Raw genomic sequence first — 18,026 nt, forward strand, 5'->3', positions numbered from 1 at the left:
TGCGAATCAAAAGGGAAAACAACCAAAAAATTTCGGTGAAGCTGATGTTGTAGAAGACTACAGTGATGGTAAACTTCTAGTCGCTTCTGTCAACAATTCTAAAGTGAGCGAGGAATGGATCCTTGATTCGGGTTGCACCTTCCACATGAGTCCCAATCGGGATTATTTTACAACTTATGAAATAGTGTCTGGAGATTTTATTTTCATGGGAAATAATGCTTCGTGTAAAATTACAGGTGTTGGAACGATTAAAGTTAAGATGTTTGACGTAGTTGTCAAAACACTTAGTGATGTGCGACATGTTCCAGAATTGAAGAGAAATTTAATTTCGTTGAGTACTCTTAATTCAAAAGGGCACAGATACACAGCTGAAAGTGGGGTTTTGAAGATTTCCAAAGGTTCCCTCGTTGTGATGAAAGGGTAGAGAAAGACTGCCAAGTTATATGTTTTGCAGGGTTCTACTGTTATTGGTGATGCAGCTGTCGCTTCCTCTTCCTTGTCAGATGATGATATTACTAAACTTTGGCATATGCGCCTAGGGCATATGAGTGAGAATGACATGGAAGAATTGAGCAAAAGAGGACTTATTGATGTGTAAGGAATTTGCAAACTAAAGTTCTGTGAGCACTGCATTTTTAGGAAGCAAAAGAGAGTTTAATTCACTAGAGGCATCCATAACATGAAAGGAACATTGGAGTATATTCATTCTGATCTATGGGGGCCATCCAAAGTGCCTTTGAGAGGTCGAGCTAATTATATGCTAACTTTTATTGATGATTTTTTTAGAAAATTTTGGGCGTTCTTCTTGAAGCAGAAAAGCGATGTGTTTTCCACATTTAAGTCTTGAAAAACTATGTTTGAAAAACATACGGGAAAATAAATAAAACACCTCTGCACAGACAATGGCTTAGAGTTCTATTTTGATGAATTTAATGAACTATGCAAGTTAGAAGGGATCGTGAGACACTTGATAGTTCGTCATACTCCACAACAAAACAGAGTTATAGAACGAATGAACAGAATGATCATGGAGAAAGTTCGATGTATGTTGTCGAATGCTAACTTATCGAAGTCATTTTGGGCTTAAGCAGCCTCTACTGCATGTTTTTTAATCAGCCAATCTCCATTCGTTGCTATTGAGAAAAAGACTTCACAAGAGGTATGGTCTGGTAATCCTACTGACTATTCTGATTTAAAGATCTGTGGGTGTTCTGCGTATGCTCATGTTGATAATGGAAAATTGGAATCGAGATCCATTAAATGTGTTTTTATTGGTTATAAAACTGGTGTAAAAGGGTATAAGTTATGGTATCCTGAAAATAGAAAAGTTGTGATTAACAGAGATGTTGTTTTTTATGAAACTGCTATGTTACCTAACTTATCTCTTAAAGACTCTTTCAATAAAAAAAATCAAAAGCAGGTGGAGTATCAGATTAATCCAGAATCTACAACAGAGTCAACTCATCAGGCCAGTACAAAAATTTAGAATAAAGTTGCTTCTTCATCACAATAGTTTATCACCAAAAACAGAACTAGAAGATAAATTAAACCTCCAAAAAAGTATGCCAGGGCTGATCTAGTTGCTTATGCGGCTGATCTAGTTGCTTATGCTTTAAATGTGGCTGAATATATAGATGCAAACCAAGAACCATCTAATTATTCTGAGGCGGTTAGCTGTGAAGACTCAAAAAAGTGGATATTTGCTATGCAATAGAAGATGGAATCACTCTACAAAAACAGAACATGGGATCTTATGAAACTTCCTAAAGGTAAAAAGGTTGTTTGTTGTAAATGGGTGTTTAAAAAAAAGAAGTTGAAGAACCCAGATATAAAGCAAGGCTTATTGCAAAGGGTTACAATCAAATTCCAAGAATGGATTTCACAGATGTGTTCTCCTCAGTTGTAAAGCATAGTTCGATTTGAACTTTGCTTGGTGTTGTGGCCATGCATGATTTGGAGCTTAAGTAGTTAGATGTAAAAATTACATTTTTGCATAGAAAACTTAAAAAGGAAATTTACATGCAACAACCAAAGGGTTTTACAGTCTCAGAAAAAGAGGACTATGTTTGCTTGCTGAAAATGTCCCTTTATGGTTTGAAACAATCACCAAGACAGTGATACAAGAGGTTTGATTCTTTTATGACTTCTCATGATTTCAAAAGAAGTAGCTTTAACAGTTGTGTTTACTTTGAGGAAAAAAGTGATGGTTCTTTTGTGTATCTACTCATTTATGTTGATGACATGTTGATAGCAGCGAAAGAAAAATGAGAGATAAGAAAGGTCAAAGTCCAACTAAGTGAAGAATTTGAGATGAAAGATTTGGGACCAGCAAAGAAGATACTTGGCATGGAGATTCTCAAAGATAGAAAAGCAAGTAAATTGTACCTAAGTCAGAAGGGGTACATTAAGAAAGTTCTTTGCAGGTTCAATATGTAGAGTGCTAAGCCTGTTAGTACTTCTTTAGCAGCCCATTTCAAACTTTCATCAGCTTTGTCTCCACAATCAGATGATGAGACTGAGTACATGTCACATGTTCCATACTCTAGTGCAGTGGGATCTCTCATGTTTGCTATGGTTTGTTCACGTCCAAATTTATCATATGCAGTTAGTGCAGTTAGCAAATACATGGCGAATCCCGGTAAAGAATATTGAAAAGTAGTTCAGTGGATTTTAAGATACTTACGAGGTACTACTAATGTTTGCTTACAGTTTGGAAGAACTAGAGATGGAGTCATTGGGTATGTTGATGCTGATTTTGCCAGAGACCTTGATAGAAGAAGATCTCTTACAGGTTATGTCTTTATAATCGGAGGTTGTGCAATCAATTGGAAAGCCACTTTGCAAAATACAGTCGCTTTGTCTACCATTGAAGCTGAGTACATGGCGATTACTAAGGCTTGTAAAGAAGCTATTTGGTTGAAGGGACTCTTTAGTGAACTCAATGAAGACCTTCAAATCAGTATAGTATTTTGGGACAGTCAAAGTGTCATCTTCCTTACAAAAGATCAAATGTTTCATGAGAGAACAAAACACATTGATGTTCGGTATCATTTTGTTCGTGATATTATTGCTCATGGTGATATTGTTGTGAGCAAAATTAGTACTCATGAAAATCTTGCAAATATGATGACTAAGTCACTTCCTATAACCAAGCTTGAGCATAGCTTAGACTTGGTTGGTGTTCATTATTGAAGTTAAACCCTTAAGGGGTTTTATGGAAGAGGTGGAGAACTTGTTCGTTGAGAGTTCACGATGAAGAGCTTGTTCATTGAGAATTCGTATCAAGGTGGAGATTGTTAGAATTAAGTGACCCGAATCCTTATTTAAATAAAATACAGTAGTAAAATAAAATAAAAGTAAAATCCATATAGAACTACACTTCTTTTATTTTATTTTAGAATAAGGTTTTTTAAACCTTATTAAACTCCATCTATTTGATATTGATTAGAATAAGGTGTTTCAATCTTACTACACTCCTATTAGAATATAGTTTTACAAGCCTATAAATAGACATAGTCTACTACTCTTGTAATCATTCGAATTCGACATAGTGAATTTTCTTCTCCTCTGCCCGTGGTTTTTTTCCGAAAAGGGTTTCCATGTAAAAATTTGTGTGTTTTTTTTATTTTATTTCTCTTTTCTTTACGATATATTATCATTCTTGACATTCTATTTTTTTACAATTAAAATAAAGGTTTGTTTGTAGTGGTAAAGTTGAGGTTTTATGTATGTTGAAGGCATGAGTTTAAATCTCATTATATGTAAAAAAATTATTGGTTTTATTAAAAGATAAAAGGACAAAATACCATCATAATATAAAATTTTTTATACATGAAAGAGTAGTTTAGTAATTTTACAATCGAGTTGGGACCACTTGAAGATTACACCAACTCAACTAAGGCTTAAATAATAGTATAGATACTAACACGGTGGGTGAAAGCTTTTGTGTACTAATATTAAAATGTAAAAAAACAATTCGGTTAATATATTTGAAAAATATCAGATCGGTTAACGGTTAAAGATTTTTATATTTTAATAATTCGATTAATAATAATTTAATTGAGTATTAATTGAATCATTGTTTAAACACCCAAAATAGATTAATTTTATGAAGTCTTTTTACATAAAATTCATATACAATTTGAGAATAAAATAAAAAGCCCTTTAAATTTTGGCGAATAATAATAAGTAGAGTTTAGGGTCGATAGATTTGATTAATTCTTTTTATGTGGTAATCTGTCTTTTGGGTTTGAGCTTTGGTACTTAATTTTTGAACTTACACTCTATGGTATAACAATATATCTCTAGATATAAAGTGATTGGTTTATAATTTTAAAAATGAATTATTATATAAAATTGAATATTATTAAATAATAACTACTTAATTATGTTTTAGAGTTATAAATTATTAATATTTTTATAATTATTTAGGAGTAAAATCTTGAAAGCATGTCTATCAGGCCAGGTATTTATTTAATTATAAAACAAAATTTCTTTGTGAATATTAAATGTACCTATAAATAAATGCAGAATCCAGCTCCCTTAAATGCATTCTAAAAACTTGCCCTTTACATACACTATTTAAACTTTAAATAAAATAATTAATAACAAATTACAATCCTAATTTGATCCAATGTCAACATACAAATAATTATAAAACATTATATTAAAATAAAATAAAAATAATTAATAAATAAAAATTCCTTCAAATTGGATTTTAAAAAATTAAATTTAAAAGTATTTAAACTATGACATAGAAAACGATAAAACACAACATAATATTTTAAATTTTATATAAATATTTAAAAATCTATATAAAATTTTTATCTCTTTATTTCCTTTTCTAGTCTCTCAAAATTCCTTCTTATTTTTTTCCCCTTTCTTTTCCTTTTTCTCTTTACTTTCCCACCCTTCTTCACCTCCTTTTCCTATTTCTCCTCAGCTCAGCCTAGTAAAAAAACCCTCATGGATCATCCCTAAACCACAACACTCTACATTACTTAACTACGTATCTTCCTTTTATTAATGTTATGATAGATTAATAATAATATTTTTATAAGTACTTAACTTTTAATGTTTATATAACTTCTCAACATTTAATATTTACGCAAATAAATTTATAATCTTTAATTTATATTTAATAAATTTTAATATAATAATATCTCATTTGAAATAAAAGTCTACTAGTTACAAATATAAATATGTCTTAAATGCAAATATGACCCTCAAACTATGTTGTTTTTCTCATTTAGGTGCTTAAAATGATTTTTTTTGTCAAAAATTATATCTGTACTATCAATTTTGTCACATTTTACTCCAAAATATGATCTTTGCCAATAAGAACATGGCATGTGGTATGTTCTTATTAAACGCCATACACTACAGAGATCAAATCAGACGAAATTGATAATTGAAGTACCATTTTTGTAAAAAAGAATTAGGCGCTTAAGTAAAAAAAAATTTGTAACACCTTGAAACTGACTTGATAACCAGGTCTAAGCCAAGGTGTCACATTTGTTGTCGGAGGAACCACACAACTAATAATATTCAATCCAACATCATTGTACATTTAAATATAAATAATCCATGCGTATTAAACAATACATAATCATTTTTTGGTCTTACACGAGCTTACGAAAGTTCTTTTGCTAACCCGGGGTTGAAATGAATCAAATTGTAAATATTTTTGAGTTAACGTCGCGACTTCGGAGGTTTCCTTTTCGTGACGCGACTCTCTGACTTAGATTCGTCATGACCTAAAGACTACGTCGTCGCAACGTGAGCCCTGAATTGTTTCTCGTTGCTACGTTGGGGGGTACGTTGTTGCGACGTGACCCCTGAATTTCAACAATGTCCAATTGGTACCTATTCAAACATTCCAAGCAAACAACCTATACTAGATTGTTGATCTTAAGACCTCAATTCAACCATTTACACATGCAAACATTTTCAACATAAAGATTTTAAGCCATTAACAACTTTTCTATGCATAAACATTAAACATTTCATTAAATTTTCAAAATTATGCTTAATTTGATCATATGTAAACTTTGAACAACTAAAGCCTATGTACATGCCTTTTAACCAAAAGAAGAGAACTATACAAACTATATTGAGTCGATGGATGCGATCTGGATGCTGACTTCACTTTTTCGGAACTTTGAGGGTACCTGAATCTATGCACGGAATAAACAAACCGTGGGTTGAGCAATAGGGCTCAATGGTACTTCCATGACTTAAAATAAAATAAAATAATAACTGTAATGCCCCTAATTCCATAGCTTATTTGAGTGTTAATTGTGACATGTAAACTGATTTGGTTCAGTAGTTAAGTGTTTGGTTGTATGCTTGAGGTCTTGTGTTTAATACATTTCCCTTAATTTTTTTTTTATTAATTTTCCTCCAAAATCTATCTTGTCATGCCTAGCTTTTTCTTTAATCTTTGTATGTTTTTTAAAAAGTGTGAGGCATTGACCTAGTGGTTAATGAGTGTTGTAAGTTTCCTTGTGTATTGAGCTCAAATCCTATTGTGCTCAAAGTTGAAATATTTTTGCTTCTTCTAACTTCTCTGTTGTGCCACCCAACTTGTTAGAATCCTAATAAAACTCAAATTCCAAATATTTAGTTGTGATCAAAACAAAATTGGTTTAAATATTTCCTTATATTTATATTTATATTTTTTTAATTATTCATAAAATCTCTCCCTAGTTGTCATCCCCCACACTCCCCTTCATTTTTCCACTCTTTTTTCATTTTCACTTTTTTTGTTAAACAACACATCTCTCTTATTGTCCTCTCCCTTTACTTTTCCTTTCAATTTTTGCATATTTTTCACTTTGATGATTTCCTCCCTTTGTGTTCTCCCCTCGCCGTTCTTCCTATTGTTTTTTTTTTGTCGTTTAGAACTTGTTTTCCCTATGTCATCACTCTCTTTTGATTATAGTGATGGCCATGCGTGATTTGGGTGTTGATATTATGTCTATATCTCTTCGTAAGTGCCTTTTGTACTCCTCTAAGGGTGTTTATTTATTGGTTCCATGTGGGAGGTATGTAGTTGTTTGGGTTGGTCAATTAGTGTGCAGATGTTAGGGTCTAATTGTTTTGTGTTTATGTTTAGGTGAGGAACGTGTGGCGCACACCCCTAATAATATTTTTGTGTTTATGCTTAACTAAGTATTTAATCTTTTTCTCTAAGGGTAAGTAACTGAATGCCCCAACCATAGTGATTGGTTTGTGTTAGCAATTATAGGAACGAATGCCCTAATAATTATGTTCGAATGTTCTAAGTGAGCAAGGGCTAAATGCCCTAAATTGGTTTTGTGTGTGGATAGTAATTGGCTGGGGTTTGATGTCGTGTGCATAACGTGGACTATTGTTGTAGTGCCGACATCCTGAAAGCAACTAGGTGTATGTCCCTAATTTGAAAACTCGTAAAATGTGAGTGTAATCGAATGTGTGTAGACACGACACACGGGCGTATGGGCCCATTCCAAATGGTTTGTTAGGGCCATGTTTAGCTGAATGTGTGCGAGTGTAACAATATTATTTTTGCTTTGTGGCTATGTTTGATACCTCATAAACATAATCCAACATGTATGACATTATGTGTTTATGTTATGAAAGCATGTTAGTTCATGTAGTAATATGTACACTTATTCATATGAATGTGTTTACTAGCATTCTCTAATCTGTTATGTCTGTATATGAGTATGTTTGGTTTGAGTATGCCTAATTGTGTTATGACATATGTATGTGCATTGGGGTTGGGATAGGTGTATGGTATGGAGGAAGTTCCGGCAAACTACAATCTGCAATTCTAGCAGTCTACTTGCAAATTTGATTTTGGGCAGTTAATCTGCATTATCAATTTCTGGTGGTACATTTTTTGTTATATCTGGCAGCTTGTCTGTATAATACTTTAGTGGCTTATGACTACAATTTGGTGTGTTGGATGGATGGGTTCTTAGTAACTTTGTTTGGTGTGGTGGTTGGTCAAAGATAGTGCGTAAGTAGGATTTGATTTGTCTGATACTTTGCATTGCTAAGCATGCCATGTCATTTGAAATTTGTTTTGATACAACATATATTTTTGTATGTTGTGTTTTATTTGATATGCCATTATGCTATGATACACATTGGGCTTTTAGCTTACTTTTTTTATCTTATTTTTCTTAGGTAAACCACAGGATTAGGATTGGGCTCGACTCTCGGGAGCTTTGATTCGGATTCTCGTAATAGATTAGTTTTAAATGATTTCTTAAGTATGGACGTTTTGGATGATGGTTAACATTTTGGGCTTATACTTTGGTATTTGGACTTTGACATTGGGTTTTAGTAAGTTAGATAAAATGTGGTGCATGAATTCATTGTTAATAGATTATGAGACCGTTTTCAAAATTTGATAAGCTATTGATTTTTTCCATTGCCAATAAAATCGCACAATTGAGTTTTCCAAAAATCCTAATTTTAAAACATGGTTTCTAAAGTAACTCGACTTCAAAATAATGAACGTTTTGGCAATAAATTGCTTAATATAAGTTTTCTGGGAGCAAAATAAAATAGGTTTTCACAAGACAACTTCACGAGTTCAAACAATATTTTAGAAAGGTGCGAGCGTTTTAGCCATCTCGGTGCCTAATGTAACCTCCATAATCCGGTCATAACGTCTAGGCTAGATTTGTCTAGGCCAAATTTGGGGTGTTATGATGATCGCATGCACGCGTGCATAAAAAACAAACAACTTTATAGAACAATTTAAAAGTACAGTATTAACTGCAAGTGAACAGTGTCAGTTGTAATATTTATAGTGTCAATGAAACACTAGAGTACTCCAAGGTTCGAACCCAATGGATTGCCGATAAATGTTTTTATCAAGTTAATTACAAGTTAAGCAATTACTAATCTAATCGAGTCGGAAATTATTAGTGCAAATTCCAAAATAAATTGTTTATAAACTAAATTTTAATTGTCAATAAAACTAACTAATCTAATTTTCTTCCCTATTGCTTTAGACAAGGTAAATGATAAAAAAATGGTCGGTTGATTTGTTAATTGCTGGCTAAGCTAATAAACCTATATTGATTATATTGTTTGTCAGTCTTAGCTAAGAATTTCCTCTCGATCTTATCTTAGACTAAAAGATACCACCTAGGTTCTCCTCTTGGTCTCACCTAGGTATATAGATCTCCTTTCAGTCTCATTATTCGGCACGATTATATCGTACTATCTAATAATAAACTTTCCTCTTAGTCTCGTTTATCTAGATTTTCCACTAGAGGCATCAATTCTAGCATATTAAGCATTTCAATATAATTGAACAACTAATTAATCAAGCATAAACATGAACTTAAGCTAACAAATAACTAACCAACCAACCATCAAACAATTTAGCTTGTAATCAAACTTAAATTCCAAACAATCATTTTATCAAACACATGGTAGACATAAAATAAAAGTAGAAAGTTTGAGAAAATTTTCATTTAATTGATTGGAATCTGATGAAGCCCAAGAGTTTGATCCTCTTTCTTTTACATAGTCTTCAACAAGAAGAAAGAAATAAAAAAACAAAAAGAAAATCTATTCTAAAAAGAAAAGAGAAAATCTAATCTAAAAAAAGTGAAAAGAAAGGAAAACCCTAACCTAAAACTATAAAACCTAAGGAGAATGTTCAGCCACCAAAATTTGAAAATACAAAGATTATAAAGTAGTGTTTATAGTCTACTCACATTTAACCTAATATTGACCATTATGCCTTGAAATGAAAACAAAGACTTAAGCTTATTTGGACATAAAATTGCCTCTACAGTGCTTTCACCCGTCAAGTAGCGGTAGTGTATCACGATACCCAAAACAATCTTGAACTTGGGTGGCTTGGGGGTCTCGGTATTGCGATATCACTATAGTTGGCCTCAATTTTCCTCACTTTAGCACTATTAGTGGTATCACGACTTCCATGTTTTGATATCGTGATACACCTATTCTAAGTGATGTTTTCTTCAAGTTTAGACCATTATTGACTCCCTACACCACTCAAGCATATTTTTAGGTTTCCCATGGCATGTTTGGCCAATTTGGGTCTTAGAAGAGCATAAAACTCACAAAAAACAATTTATTAACAACAAAACCTAAAAATTGATAAAAGTAAATAAAAGACACCTAAATTGCTTGAGAGTAAAATCTTTAAGTGTAATGGGAAGCCTAATTTGACGTATCAAATTATGCCAGATCAAATAACATATGCATTATTGAATTGTTAGGAGGTAAATAATATCAATGATTATTTAAAACATGTTATATGATGTCAAATAATCATATTAACATATTCATATTTGAGCATACTATAACAATAGGAAAATTAATTCAATTCACTTATCCACTACCTAACTTTAAACCAATTTCAATTTCAATACAATCAATTCTATTATCATTTAACACTAATATATCGTTTAACCCACCATCCAATCGTTTTTTTTTGAGTCTATCGACTCATTCGTATTCATTCACCCCAAGGCTTATTTTCAATCGATACATATATTAGTTTACATACCTTATCTATCTTAACACACATATAAGCATATTGTATCAATTCATTAACATCCCATAACTTCTATATTACTTTTGTCATCCTGGGTTGCCCGGCAGCGATAACTTTTGCTATCAAGACTCATTGTAGAGCCCAATTTTTGCCCGAACCGTCAATAGAATAAAGTCAAATTAAAATTAAAAAAAGTCCAATAAAATAGCAGTCCAAATTACAAAAATACTAAGCCAAACATGGCTCAAACCCAATTACAATGACCCAATACCAGCCCAATGGCCCAAATCTCTACCCAAGCCCGAATCTAAACCTAAACATGCCCTAAACCAAAGTTCCAAATACCCAACACCAGCCCATTGGCTATCCCTAGCCCGATGGCCCAATACCAAACACTTCAGCAAACCCTAGGGCGCCGCTCCTGCCTCTACCCAACCCCAGCGCCGCACGCCTCCTCGCGTGCCCACCACACGCGATGGCTCACACGAGCCGCGCCACGTCTCTGACATCGCACACCGTACCTGCACACAAGCAACAAACACAAAGAAGGGCCAGCTACAATGCAGAAAATGCAGAACAAAAGAGCAAAAAAAGACGGACAGCAAAAAAGAAAAAAGAAAAAAAACACATTTTTCTCTTGTAATTTTCATTATTTTCGGCCATAAAAGGCCATCTTTCAGCATTTTGTAAGAGCAGGGAGGAGGCTCTTTCTTTTCTTTTTTTTCCCCTCATGCATACTGTAAAAAAAATAGGCAGATTCGAATACAAAAAAACTTGAAAAGGTGATTTTCGGCTTTGCTTTCCTGTTCACAAATCATCTTGTTCTTTTATTTCTTTTTTATTTACGCTTTTTTATTGTTTATTAAAGGAAACAAATAATAAAAAGAAAAGGAAAGCGTACCTGGGGGGCCGAACCTTTGCTTCCTCCGTAGTAATCGGAGTCGTGGCGAGGGGAGAGGGCCCTGGGACGGCATTTTGCCGGAGCGGCGTAGAGGAGAGTGTTTTAGTTTAGGTTTTTTTTGTTTTGTTTTATTAAAATGAAATGGCTGCTAATTTAGGTTTTTTTTTCTATTTTATGATGAGGAAAACGACACCGTTTGAGGTCTTTCTCAGTGGCCTAAAAACGGCACCGTATTGGCCATACTACCCGCGCAGGTGACCCGACCCGGGGAGGATCCGCGCGTCCAGCCTAATGGGCTATTTCGGAAATGAGTCCCTCTGGTTTTGTGGAGTTTCGATTTAATTTTCTTCAATTCTTTGAATTTGTATCGCATATTTAACTTTGTTTTCATTTGGATCCAATTCCAAACGGTTTCGTTTCACGTGATTGGCATTGAATATTCAATTGTATGTTTAATTACTGACTGGGTCCTACAACATTGAATTTGGTTTCGATTTAGGGTCTGTTTGATTGCCAGTAAAATATTTTCCGTAAAATGATTTCTGGAAAATGTTTTACTTTTCTGTAAAATGATTTCTTGGGAAATATTTTCGGTGTTTGATTGAATCATGTAAAATATTTTCTGCTTGCTATGATTTTTGAAAATATTTTTCGGAAAAGTTGTTTTACATATATTAATATATATTAATAAATTTTATATTTTAAATTATTTTTACATATATTGCAATGATTTTTTTATAATAATACTCAATTATTAAGCTACAATATTAATCGTTATAAATTGAAAAAAACTAATATCAAATAAATTATTTGTAATTGTGTTAAAAAAACAAGTATTGAATAATTAAAAAAACAAGTTACTGGAAAATCGATAAATAGAAGCAGTTTTCTACCGGAAATGAAGGAAGGAATAAAGGAGGCGATAAAGAGGAGAGCACGGAAAATGTCTTACGAAAATTGAAAGGGTAAGACATTTTCCCTAAAATGTAACCCATTTTCCCTTGTTTTGGAGTTCATTTTCCAAATGGAAAATGTTTTCCGCCAATCAAAAGCTGGAAAAGTTGAAAATGATTTTCCGGAAAATCAATTCCGTCAATCAAACAGACCCTTAGTTTAAATTTGGTTTCCTTTTTTCTGTTTTCCGATTTAATAGCAAATTTTAAATATGATTAGTTTTACATTAATAATATTATCAATCTTTTTAGTATTACTTTCATATTTAACTTTAGCTAGCTTTTAAAATTCATTATTATTATAATTTTAAAACATAAAATTTATTATTTAGTTTGTATTTTATATTTTAAATTCATTTTATACCAATATTTTGAAATCTATTTGATATTTGTTAATTTTGTTTTCTTTGTATTATTATTTTAATTTTTATTTAAGTTTTGAATCTTTGGTTTTAAAATTTGTAGATTAGTATTTTCAATTAAAAAAAAAACCTTTCCTTCATATTTTGTTTTGTCTTCAAAGTTTTTAATAAATCTATTATTATATTAGTATGTTTTAAACATTATTTTTTACCATTGGCTTAATATTGTTTACAAACCCTTTTTATACTTTTATTTTCCAAGTTGATACATTTATTTATTTCATCACACTTAATATATTTTTAGAGTTTGATATATTACTTTATATTTCTCAATAATGTATTTTAGAATATAGTCCCAAATTTTATTTTCACCATGATATCCTGTGATTATTATATTTATACGTATAATTTATATGGAATTATTTTAATACATGTATATGTGTGTATAAAATGCATCATAACTTGTAATTTACAAAATTTTTTATTTTCAACTTTTTATTCATTTCGATTATTTTAAGTGGTTACATGTGATTAAATTATCTTTATATTAATTATTCTCATTTTGTTATTTGTTAAGATTGATTATTAGTTTATTTGATTATCAATGTCGATGTATTATATGTTTGGTTGTTCAATTGTAAATTTAGCTTGCTATTCACCATTTGATTTGTATATTGATACTTTATTATATGATTTGTAAAAATTGCATTTCATTAAAGCATAATAATTGTTTTATTTCAAAATCCCTACAAAGCTTGGTGTTTAAAAATTCTCGAGAGGATTGTGCCCTAACTTACTGGGCATCAATTCTCCTTTTTGATTTTAAATAGCCGTTTTTTTTTTCAATTTGAACATAGAAATTTCAAAATAAAAGCTCATTCTTGGTAATTTGACACGTTGTGTCTTAACGCATTAAATATGACGTATTATTTTCTCGAGATGAGGATTTTAAGGCAATGTTCGATATTTAGGAATTTTGTGAAATCGAACCCTAACTTACTGGGTTTTGATTTTCTCATTTGACCCAGATAATCAAACATCCTCCTCAAAATGCATAGGTTTTAAAAGACGAGAGATAAACTTAATTTTGAGGATTTAAAATGTTGCACTCTAACTTACTGAGTGTGACGATTTATTTCTTTGAAATAAGTGAGTCTCATCATCTAATTCATTTTATTCAAAGTAAAAGGATCGTATTTTAAAATCTTTTCAAAATTTCGACATTAAGACATTAAACAATCAAATCGGTACCAATTTTGGGCGTCACGAGGGTGCTACCCCTTCCTCATGCGTAATCGACTCCCGAACTCATTTTCTCAAAATTCGCAGACCTAAAATTATTTTCAAGGTGATCCGATCACACCACAATAAAAGATCGGTGGTGACTCCCAATTTTCATTCTCAAAATCGATACCCATTTTTCAAATTTCATAAAAATAGTTTCGGCACTCATTATACCATCCTGGATGGCTCGACAATAATGATTTATTCTAATTCAATATTCTACCATCTCGAATAGCCCCGAAACGATGGCTTTCACTATTCTTACAATTTACCATCCCGGATGGCCCAACAATAATGGTTCTCACAGTTTACCTATCCTACCATCTCAGATGGCTTGACAACGATGGCTCTCACTACATACACATTCTACCATCCTAAACAGCTGGGCAACAATGATTTTCTACTTGGGGCATGCCAACTAATTTGACAGTACTCAAGTCCGTTAACAAAGTTGCACTAAATTAGTAAACATCATAACCACATATTGTGCTTTAATCTCATCACCAATTCATCATTTCATCACATCATATAGTATATTTCAACACAAATTCTTACCAAATAACACATATCAATTCAATCATACTATTTTTCATTCTATTCAATTTAGTCCCTGTCTCTGAAATTCAATCTCAATCATAACAATTCAGTTCAAATATCCATTGATAACTCACATAAATATTATATCACACAAAAAATCATAAATATGCAACAATTAAATTGATCCTGAATCATAGAAATACAAATCGGGGTACCACGTTACTCGTCGACAACTCTTGCTTTTGCTTTCCCTCTCGATGACCCAGCATCAACGTTAGCTATGAATAATAATTCAATAATAACACAATATCAAATTTCATTCAAATCAAATTCAAATAATAAGTGAATCATATTTTATAATTTATTCAATTTAGTCGCTAAACCCGAGACAAGCCTAACTTTCAATTCCTAGCTTCGAATTAAAATCTAATTTCACATTTATTCATTAGGGACCTCCTACTTTCTATTCCTACCAAAATTTCATAATATTTTTTCATTTTATTTAATTTGGTCCCTTATGTACGAAACCAACAATTAAGCTTTACAATTTAGTCCTTTTCATAAAGTAAGCTTCATTTTTATCAATTTCACACCTAATTCTTCAAGAAATCAACAGTGGCAATTTTCTAAAACTTTAAAAATTTTGCAAATCGGTATCTAAGCTAGCTAAATCAAGCTTACGTGACCTCAAATCCATAAAAAAAATACAAGAAAAGGACTTGAATTCACTTACCAATTTAAGGCCGAATATTACAAAATTTTCTTAGGTTTTTCTTCTTGAAGGGACGGCAAAGACAAAGATGAATGAAGAAAATGACTTCTCATCCACTAATTTTATTATATATAGTAGGATTAGAGTTTAATTAATTTAGCTTAATTAAGTTAAACTTAGTTTAATTGAATTAAACTAATCATTAAGCTTATTTAGTGGAGATGTCATCATCATCCACTATGCTATTGGAAATTGGTCTAATTTCCATTTAGGACCTTTAGCTAGTTACAAATTTAATCCTCAAGCATTTCATTAATTAAAAATCTATAGAGATTGGAATTTTACAATTTAGTCCCTAAGCCCTAATTAACTTAAATTTCGACCAAATTACGTAATCGAATTTCAATTTATCAATATAATAACTCCGTAAATATTCCTATTTAATATTTACAGGCTTGATTTACGGAAACGAGATCCTGAAATCGTATTTTTTGACACCACTGAAAATCAAATTGTTACAATTTAAGGACCAAATTTATAATTAAATCGATAAAACTTATTTAAAAGCTTATAGAAGAAAAAGATAATTCAAGAATTTGTTTCTAGCCAAAAATAAATCAACTTCAACTTTCCATAATGGTTATTTCAAAATCCAAAATCAAGGAGTATGGACTTCTTACTGTACTCATTATTCTTTAATAATACGTTTGAAAACTTGAATTTAAAAATTTAAATTTAGATTTTAAATTATTATATAAATGGCAAGAATGAAATAAACTAATTTGTTGAGATTAAATCTAATATATATGTATATATTTAAAAATATATATAAACATGCATTTATTAAATCCAAAAATATTTTAAGAAGAAAATATGGGGATTTGAGAAATGACAATAAATATTACCATTCTAAATAATTTACTATTTATTTTACACTATTTTTAAAATCTAAATTCAAATTCTAAAATATTAATTTCAAACGCTACTTAAACATTTCAGCCCATTTTCTCTACTCGTAATGTATGTATCAAACTCAAAATAAATTTTAGTGTAAAATCCTTTCAATTTGGTGACCGCTGTTAGAATTTTTTATTTTTTTTTAGTGGCGGATCCATTAATCCATAATGGCATCTGACGTGTCATACCATTTGTTGGTCAAATCCCATTATAAAATACTTTTTTTCACAAGTCAAAACTTTTGCGCCGATCGAAAGTTTCTCCTCTTCCATAACCCCATAACCTTCGCCTGCATATATTTGTTGAATCTATTAGCTGTTGAATGAAATTACATAAAATATCAAAATGACATATGATCAGTTTCATTAACTCACAGTTTTATCCTTTGTCTTTTGGGGTTTCGTATAATGGGTTACCAAATACCAAAAGCAAACCATGTCCAGAATCTTTTAGAACAAGCCATAGAGCTATGGAGAAAGAAATCTCAAACAAGGTTAATTTGCTCCACCAAAGTGCTGAAGAATGTGAAGAGCAAGGGGTACTATTTATTTCTTCTTATCATTTTTGCATGCAAACAATATATATTTGCATGAAAGGTTCACATTTATAATACGTTCAATGCGAATTCAGACTTTGTTTTTATGTACTTTAATTGTCTTTCATGTTTTCGGTGAGCATTGAAGTTAAAATTACAGCTGAGGTTCCCATAAAGAATGTTGTTCTATGAAGTGCTTACCTCAAAGGCAGCATGGGTTGTACTTGATAGGTAAATAGTTTGTGATCATCATTTGCCTTATAATTGTTTGTTTTATATTGAATCAATGAAAATGGTGATTCCTTCCATAATAAAGGTTTTCCATCTCTCCTCTACTTCAATACTTTGCCGTATGAGACTTGTTGATTTTGCTATTTCTCATATACGTACACATCTCCAGAATTGGTTAGTTTCAGTGAACCAGATACTGTACATTAAAAGATGTTTTACTCCATGTCCAAGCCTATACCTCTATCAAACTTTCACTTTATTGAATATATCAATCCTTCAGAAACCTCGTCAAGAAGATACTCTTCGACTCATAACTACAGGATCTGAAGAAAAAAGGACTCGTATGAATACATTTTTCTTTCCTTTTTCTTCACATCCTTCAGTATTGTTGTGTTTATAAACTATTTATTCATTTAATTTATTTTTCTGGTCCAGTGATGGCTTCTTCACTGGCCAACACAGTTTGAGAGCAGGGAGTAAAGGGGCAGAAGGAAGGTGCGACAAGTTTTGTAGGCTAATCTGGTGTTGGAAAATTCCGGTTAGGAAAATAGTTTTCAGTTATAGAAATTTAAAAATTTTGAAAATCAAATCGATTTGTGATATAATAAATCTTTTTCTGAATTATTTTCAGTAAGAAACTAATTCTATTATAATTCCCACAAAATAGAATTTATTTTAAGCAAATAAATTTTGGTTACTTTATGATAGAATAATAATATATTAAACTTATGTTTTAATAGCTCTACCAATATCATTTGTTTATAGAAATATAGAATAATTCTAGTTGAATAAGAATAATATAAATAATATTTATTTAATAGAAAACATTCCCCTAATTCAACTAGGAGAGTGATGAGCGGCACACCCTATTAAATATTACTAAGGTTACCACCCCTAACTTATCATAGGAGGGGATTGAACTTCTCATGTATTGAGTTCAATTATATGTACTTTCTAGGTTTTTAACCTAACACTTATAATTTAATCCAATTCAATATTTATTTTTATTTTCCAAAATAA

At 31.4% G+C, this 18,026-nt stretch overlaps 1 long non-coding RNA gene across 1 annotated transcript; it reads left to right on the forward strand.

Annotated features, from left to right (window-relative positions):
* The first annotated feature begins 16,509 nt into the window (after window positions 1-16,509).
* LOC128033710 (uncharacterized) lies at window positions 16,510-17,545 on the forward strand. The gene is made up of 3 exons (XR_008189694.1): window positions 16,510-17,006; window positions 17,287-17,347; window positions 17,442-17,545. It is a non-coding gene; the product is annotated as an uncharacterized LOC128033710 (long non-coding RNA).
* Window positions 17,546-18,026: the final 481 nt, after the last annotated feature.

The sequence above is a fragment of the Gossypium raimondii genome, chromosome 10 (genome assembly GCF_025698545.1).
Source record: "Gossypium raimondii isolate GPD5lz chromosome 10, ASM2569854v1, whole genome shotgun sequence".
In the NCBI taxonomy this organism is placed as follows: domain Eukaryota; kingdom Viridiplantae; phylum Streptophyta; class Magnoliopsida; order Malvales; family Malvaceae; genus Gossypium; species Gossypium raimondii.